Genomic DNA, 8,253 nt, shown 5'->3' with positions numbered 1-8,253 from the left:
TGACAATGGATCTTTCCTCATTCGAACCATTGATGAGGAAGCCATTCCCATGCTTGTCAATGGGCATCGTTTGAAGGTCTACAGGAGACCTCTCTCAAGACAAGAGTTCATCAAAACTATGGAGAAATCTGTATTGGTCCTAGAGAGAGGTTCTGCCTCTGCTTCTGGCATACCCTGAGGGATATGATAAAAAAAAAAAAAAAAAAAAAAAAAAAAAAAAAAGAGAAAAAAATAATAAAGATCCTTGGGTGAAAACCTCTCTGAGGCACCCAAGGCAGGTGGTAGGGGTGAAAACCTCATTGAGGCGCCCTTATTGTCTTTCAAAAAAAAAAAAAAGAGAAAAGGTTTGAAAAAGATCCTTGAGTGAAAACCTCTCTGAGGCGCTCAGGGCAGATGGCACGAGTGAAAACCTCTTTGAGGCACCCCTGTTATCTTTCAAAAAAAAAAAAAGAGAAAAAAGAAAAAAACAATAAGCAAAATATGGTAAAATTGCATGCAGGTTGCAGATGTTCTATGGAGGAGAGGAAGCCTTCAACTCAAAGCCAAGGGTCTTTATCATGCTGTCAAGGGACCTTACCAGCACCTCCTCCAAGGGTACCCATGTTTTTTCAAGGTATGTGCAATTTTATCATGGTTTGAATCCTCTACAGGAAGATGCAGTCTTTCTACAGGAAGATGCAGTCTTTCTACAGGAAGATGCAGTCTTTCTACAGGAAGGCACAGATTTTCTACAGGAAAGTACAGACTTTCTACAGGAAGGCCGAAATTTCTACAGGAAGCTCTGTGTTCTACAGGAAACTTCCTGTAGAAGTTTGGGACGGCCCAGAATTCATCTTAAAAGGAGATTTAGCGACTATGGATTGGTTTGGATGCATGCAAGCCTCTGTTGGCACCCTTGCACATTGCTGTCACCTTGCTCCACCATCCTTGTCAACATGCAACCAAGTTCCCTGCACCAACAAAGAAGATCGATGAGTTGTCGCGGGAAAAGCCATTTTCGAAGATAAACAAATGTTGAGATCTCATGCCACAGGCATTAGAAGCTCCGGGGACGTGATTGAAAGGCCAGATCCTCCGTCGTGCAGCATGCGCCCAAAGAGGAAGAACTGTTACGAGACACCTCGCGGGAATCCTGTAACAGTTCAACCTGCTCGAGTGGATACCATTCACAGCACCGCCATCTGCAACGAAACGTGGGCGCATGCAACCAAAGCATCCACTCCATCATCGGCAGCCTGTAACCACGAGCCTCCGAGTCTGTGTAAGTCACATGCAGCAGGTAGATCCATTCACCATCGTCCAAGAACTGGAAAAATCGTGTGCAGCCACGCAGGTAAGTGTCTCAACCCTTCCTTCCATCAAATCGCATGAATTTTACTTTGAATTGTTTGCATGGCGTAAAAGTGAATGGTTGAGCGGCCGTATGGCCAGTCGACTGGCCACGTCGGCTAGTTATGGTGTAATTGGATGTTTGGGTGGCGGCCACGACAAAGAGAATGTGCGGCACGCACGTGAGAACACTCCCGTCGGAAGCAAGAGTTTAACAGGAAAAGGCGGCGGAAAATCTGTGGGAATGGATACGGCAGCAAGTGAATACGCAGGCGAATGATGGATGACGTCGCCCAACGGTCCAGCGGGGACAGCTCACCCCCCGCGCCACGGATTGCGCCGATTCAAAATATAATCGGCTAGATCATGCGCATGCATTTATCAACCACCACTTCAAACTCGAGTGGCTATTCTGATCTCCTTTGCGCTTTGATACGCCGAGCTGTTGGCTACCAGAACACTGGTGAAGCACACCTCGAGCACAGGCCGACTACAGTCCTCCCCGAAAATTGCGCACTGCTCCTACAGGAACACAGTTTCTACAGGAACGCAGTTCTACAGGAACGCAGTCTCTACAGAAACGCAGTCTACTACAGGGAAGTGGGTGCCTCACGAAAAAAGGTGGCCAATTAAAGAGGTAACCCTGAACTCTTCATGCAACTGGTTAGTAAGAGTGGCAAGACCATCGTCCACAGTCTGGTCATAAAGATATCGGTGAAATTGTTGTTTGCTGTGCCTATGCTGTCGTTCTACAGGATGTCAGTATAAGTAGACTGTGTTGAATTTTGTGGATTATGTGCATGCTCTGTCTTAATAGACCAAATCTCTTTCGCATTTGCCACCTTTAATTAAAACAGCCGTGTTCATCATGCCGGGTGGATTTATAAGGCGGGAACCCACTGATTCAGCCAAATTGAGGGAAAACCCGGCAGTGGTAGAGCTCTTTACACGAGCACAGTGGATGTCTTTTTGTGATAAGCTGCAGGGCTACGATGATGAAGTGGCCGAAGAATTCTTGCAGGCTCTGAAGCCAAAATCCCAGACACTGGCCACGGTAAACTTCAGAGGTCTAAGCCTCAAGCTCACCCCGGAACATATCAGTCGGATCACAGAACTTCCTATGGGTTTGCCGTGGGATAAGGAAGAAAGAAAGCTAAGCCAGCAGGCAAAGAAAGAATTCTTTCCACCTGAGGAAGAATTCTCGGAGGACAAAAATGGGGTGCGAAGAACGAGCCTGTTGCCACCTTGGAATGAAGTCAGTTTGCAAATCATGAAATATATCACTTGTGAAGGCCGTTTCAGCATCATGTATGCATATCACTTTCGGTTGCTCACTGAATTGAGGCACCGAATTGATCTTCCTGTAGAACAAAAACTGAGCATCCCTTATTTCCTATTGCAGTCCCTAATGGAGTGTGCCACAAAGCTGAAAGAGGGCAAACCAGATCAGATAGCCCACCATCGGTTGATCAAGCTTCTTGTGGAGGATGCGCTGCACTCATATAAGGTCCCCCTCTCATGGGAATCTTTCCGGAATTTGACAAAAGATGGGGACATTAAAATGTTGATCGAAGAAACAGGTTCCTCCAGCAGTGAGGAACAAGAAGCAGTGGCCAAGGAACAGAGAGAAGAAGGCCAGAAGACCCTGACCACAGTACAGAAGAGAGAACAAAGGAAGAAGCATGAGGAAAAGGAGGACAAAGAAAAAGGTGGCACACCTATCTTGTCAGCAAGGGAAAAGAGGATGAAGAGCAGAATGGACAAAGCGGAGGTGGTCCACGTCGGCCCAAGTACCTCAACAGCACCTGCAACCAAAGCAAAAAGAAAAACTCAGGCAAGCAAGCAAGCAGAGGTGGAGACACCTGTGTCTACAGGAAAGCAGAAACAGGCTTCTACAGGAAGCCCGAAAACAAAAACAAAGGCTTCTACAGGAAGCCCGAAAATCGTTGAGAAACAGGCTTCTACAGGAAGCCCGAAAGTCATTGAGAAACAGGCTCCTACAGGAAGCCTGAAGACAGAGAAAGGGTCTTCTACAGGAAGCCCGAAGATTACCAAAGCAGGGGCTTCTACAGGAAGCCCGGGAGTGGCTAAAGCCGGGGCTTCTACAGGAAGCCCAAAATCAGGAAAGAAAGAATCTTCTACAGGAGGCCCGGAAGTGGGCAAAGCAGGGTCTTCAACAGGAAGCCCGAAATCTGAAAAGGAGGGGCCCTCTACAAGGAGCTCTGAGAGAGCAAAACGCAAGAAAGTGAAGGCTGGTATTCTCGAAAAAGAGGCAGCAGCGGCGTTGGCCGCCCTCAGTACACCTCCAAAACCGAAGGAGAAGAGGGAGAGGGAGACCCCTCTACCATCTGAAGCCAGGAGAAGCAAGAGGATGACCACGGGCAAGCCACAGCCTCCACCCAGCAGCCAAACCATTTTAGGGGATGTCCCTACTTCACCCAGTGCAAGAACCCCCTCTAAAACATCAACCACCCCTGAGAAGGGAAGCCCAAAAATAACTTCCTGGACACGAAAAATAGGCCAATCGCCTTCCGAAGCCCGGCTCAAGGAAATGGGGAAGGGGGAAGAAGCACCACCTTCGTCACCACCAGGGGCAGCAAAGGCAGGGCCGCCAAAAATAGGAAAGGAAGCAGCGCCACCCTCGGCAGAAAAGGCAGGGCCGCCAAAAACAGGAAAGGAAAAGCATGATCCGGGCTCTAGTTCTCGGCCAAAGATGAGGAGCCAGAGCAAAGTTGCTCAAGGATGAGCAAATAGTTTAGCTGGGGGGTGATGATGAGCCCCAATTTTTGGTACAATTTGGGCTCATTTGGCCTACTTGCTCTGCTCAAACCATTCATTTTTTATTGCTTATGCATTCATTTCTTGGTTTATTCGTGTTGTTTGTAGGAAGAAGGGTAGGCATTCTATCTACGTGACTAATGCATGATGCTTTCAGGTTTTTGGCATTAAAAGGGAGAAAAGACCACGAGAAAGGAGACAAGGAGACAATAAGGTGGCACTGCTGGTTTTTAGGAGAGGATGTCCACAGTCTTGGGGACCTTCCTCGTGATTCCCACCATAGCTCCGAGCTCCAACCAATCTCCCCCACCGAGCTTAGAGGCAGCCAACCGTTCTACAGGAACCGCAGTTACAACTGTCCTACAGGAACAGCAGTTATAACTGTTCTACAGAATCAACAGTTTAACCTTTAGTTGGACAACCGAGCTCCACAAATCAAGGACACCTGTTGGATGATCATTTTGCATAAATACTGAGGCCGTAGCCTTGGATAGGAGCTTTTTGAACTTTTTCATTACTCTTGTAATTGGGAAGTACGAGCTACAGCTCGGTGTTTGTTCCTTTTGTAAGCCAGTTTTGGCATGATATCAGATGTTTGGTTATGAATAAAGGAGGCAGATTTTGATCTCATTCTGAGTTTCTAAGGGAGCTATAGCTCTCAGGTTAGGGCCCAACCTGAGAGCAATATATCTCCTCGGTGTTGTAATGTTATTTGCATTTCGTTCCAGCACTTTGAGTCTTTACTTTGACATGCAATTTGAATTTACAGTCTGTTAATTTAGTCTTTTTCATGAGGTTGAATAGGATTAGTTTATGGTGAATTTGCTTTCAGTTCCTTAGATTCGATAGGAGGATAGTTATAATTTATTGGAGCTCCAGAAAAAGGTTGTTAAGGCTCACTTCCATCTCTCTTAGGGATCGGGGTGCAGTCCATAACCAACCACCAAAAAGAAACACAGTTCTTCTCACTTCCATGCAAGCTGCAACATAGACATTTTCATTGAAGATCCATCCATGCACTTTTGATATTGAACCATACTCCTACATTCCACTTCCATGCACGAGTTTCATTTCTTGGTTTTCCATTGCTGTTCATAGGTTTCATGGCACAGTTATCATAGGTTAATGAATTCTCGTTTTTGGTGCATAAGTCATTTGTTTCATTTACGCTGCTCCATATCACTCCACTTCCTTCTTCTTCTTCTTGATCTCTCCTCAAGCCCTACTCGGCCTCTGTCTAGCTCATTTACCCTCCAACTCATCCATTGCCACGTAGCTTCATTTACTTAACCTTTCGTGATCCCATCCTTCCAGCCATCAACCCACTGCATGCACTCTTCCTCCATCTGATTTCTCTACTCCTGAGCCATCACCAGCTCCATCTCCATCTCACCTATCCTCCCACACCACTCCAACACTTCACCATCTTCCAAAACTTCCACGGTCAAACATCCTGTAGAATTGCACAGACTTCCTGTAGAATCCCTGAGTTTCCTATAGGATCCCCTGCAGACTTCCTGTAGAAGCCTGCAAACTCGGTTGTTGAGCATCCGAACGTGGCAGACTTCTGTGGACTGATGCTAGAGACCCTCAGGGACCTCCCTCAGCCATCCTGACCTTGCCCATGCTTTCCTTCCATTCAAGCCGCTCCTGCACAACCAAACCCTAATCAAAAGCATCATCACAATAAATCCAACCACTTAATGAAAAAATACAAAAACATGTCTTTTCAGATGCAAGTAGCTTAGATTCATGCATTTCAACTCACTAGAAGTAATGGCATCATTGGTAGAAGTTTCATTCACATTTTTGCATTGTAAGGGCCTAGCTAGTCAAATTAGGGTTTACTAGGGTTTTCATGCTTTGTTGGCTTTCAGTTTCTTTTTGCAAATAGACTAGTCTCCTTTGAGTTAGCTTTCGTCCATCATTCATAAAGCTTCTTCTGTGAGCATATATAAGTTGGCTTGAGCCCTAGCGGACTTGTGCCAGCTGACCAAGTGACAGCTGTGACAAGAGCTAGTACTTGTGCATACAGCACCGTCGCTTCCAAGTTTGTACGAACTACCGGGTTGATAAAATTAGAGATAGGAAGCTCCAGGAGTTGTAGCATTATTGCTACAATACTGGAGCCCACCAGGTGCATCATTCAACATCATGATCTCCATGATTCTCTCATCGGTGGAAAACTTACGATATAAAGGATCAGATGATGTACCATAATATCAGAATAGGCCATGCAAGCTGAGTAGATGGCCTCGTAATCTATCTCAATGGCACTGAGCAGCATACGAACACAAAAAATGTCAATACTAGATTGATTTGGTACTACCCATGGATCAATTAGAGCAGTACAAGAAGATATCATATTAATATAGACAACCGAAGTATATTTTTTGGGCAGTGAGGGAGGAGGAAGCGAAAAGGTTCCCATTAGTGATGAATCCTTAAGTAGTCCAACCTCAACATGCTAATATACGTGAGGGGTTTCCACCACGAGAGGAATACTTCCAGTAACTGAAGAACCATTAGTAAAGAAAGTGATTTGATCTATGGTGACGATACTGCCTTTATGAGGAAAAACGATCATTCTAAAATATGCGGAAACAACCACAGCAATGGCATAGACCCATGTACGACCCAACGGAAGATTATAATCTAGAGGTCCATCGATAACTTCGAATTCTATTGATAAGGCCTTGCCACCTAATTCTACTTGTATAGAATTCAAAATCCCACACGATTTATAAGTTCTTCCATCAAAAAATTTCAAAGTGGTTTGGGACTGGCTTAATTGGGGATAACCAATATCCTTCCTACAAGAAATGAACATAATATAGGTTGAGGAACCTTTGTCCACAATGGAATAATGAATATTCTTACCACGAACAACAAATTGGATCATGAAGACTAATTGAACCAAAATTTCAAGTGTATATTTCTCATCGTTAAAAACTACTAGGTTGGAATCTGAGGGATCAATGCATCCAATTGTTGAGAGAAAATCCTTCTTTTGGGCAAGGAAAATTTTCAACACCTCATGGTTCGACATAGCTAATGGATCTTGAGAAAGATCCTCAACTATGTTATAATTTTGACAATCTCTTTCACAAGGGTTAAATGTCAATTTATAGATAACACCCTTGGGAGGCTTAATTGTTAATTCAGTAGGTATGACATTTGAAGTAGGATCTGATGGATATGTGTTTGAATTAGTAGGTTAATAAATAACCTTACTATTCAAAGGATTTGCATTACTGTAGTCCTTACTTCAAGTAGCCACCATAAATTCATTTTTGGTTTTTGTAGAAGAAAGCATCAAAACTGAGTTAGAGGAAGTGAGGTCTCGGACAACCATATTGGTCTCCTAATTCAAAAATGGGTCTATCAACACAGTGGGCATAGTAGATGATTTAAGGAATTGATTCACCTCTGCCCAGTGTGGACAATCATGAGTGAAATTCTCCTCATTATAGATCAAACATGGGTAACGAGGTTTCCTCTTCTCTTCAAGAGACTAATTGTTTTGTTTATCCTGTGGAGCATTGTCTTTATTTTTATTGCCTTTTCATTTCTTCTTACTTCTTGGTTGCGAAGATTTGCCTTTAGATGACTGAACGACATTGATCTTCGAATTAGAAGCTATAGGAGTGGAAGGAGGGCTTTGAGCAATGACAACAAGAGTTGAACCATATGGTTTACCTGTTAACTGCTAACTGGTAGAACCAATCACTCCATCAGAAGCATGTGATTCTTTACCAAGAGTTTGAGAAACAACATCGGTAGGTCGCAAACCATTTGTTATATTATCATAAAGTGTGCCAAATTGGGTATAAATGAGATCCATGTACTAGGCACGAGAAATCACCTGCTCTTTGGTTATGACTCTAACTTTGGCTACATCTTCTGTGATAGATGACAACAAAGACTTAATGAGCCATTTAGCTAACAATTGGTCAGAAACAAAAGTCTTAACCAAACGACAATGATGTCACCACTCATGAATATGATCAGAGATGTGAGTGGCATTATTCTGTTTGAAATTGGTTAAGAGTTCTGTTCCAGTCTCATATCTAATGGGTAACTGGAAATGTGTTAGGAATGTAGTAGCCAAGGTGCTAAAGTTATCAAACGAAGCTCGAGGTAATT

Source organism: Pinus tabuliformis, chromosome 9 (assembly GCF_031772625.1).
Source record: "Pinus tabuliformis cultivar Carrire ecotype Pingquan chromosome 9, CPIR1, whole genome shotgun sequence".
Lineage (NCBI taxonomy): Eukaryota > Viridiplantae > Streptophyta > Pinopsida > Pinales > Pinaceae > Pinus > Pinus tabuliformis.
This window is presented reverse-complemented; position numbering follows the sequence as displayed.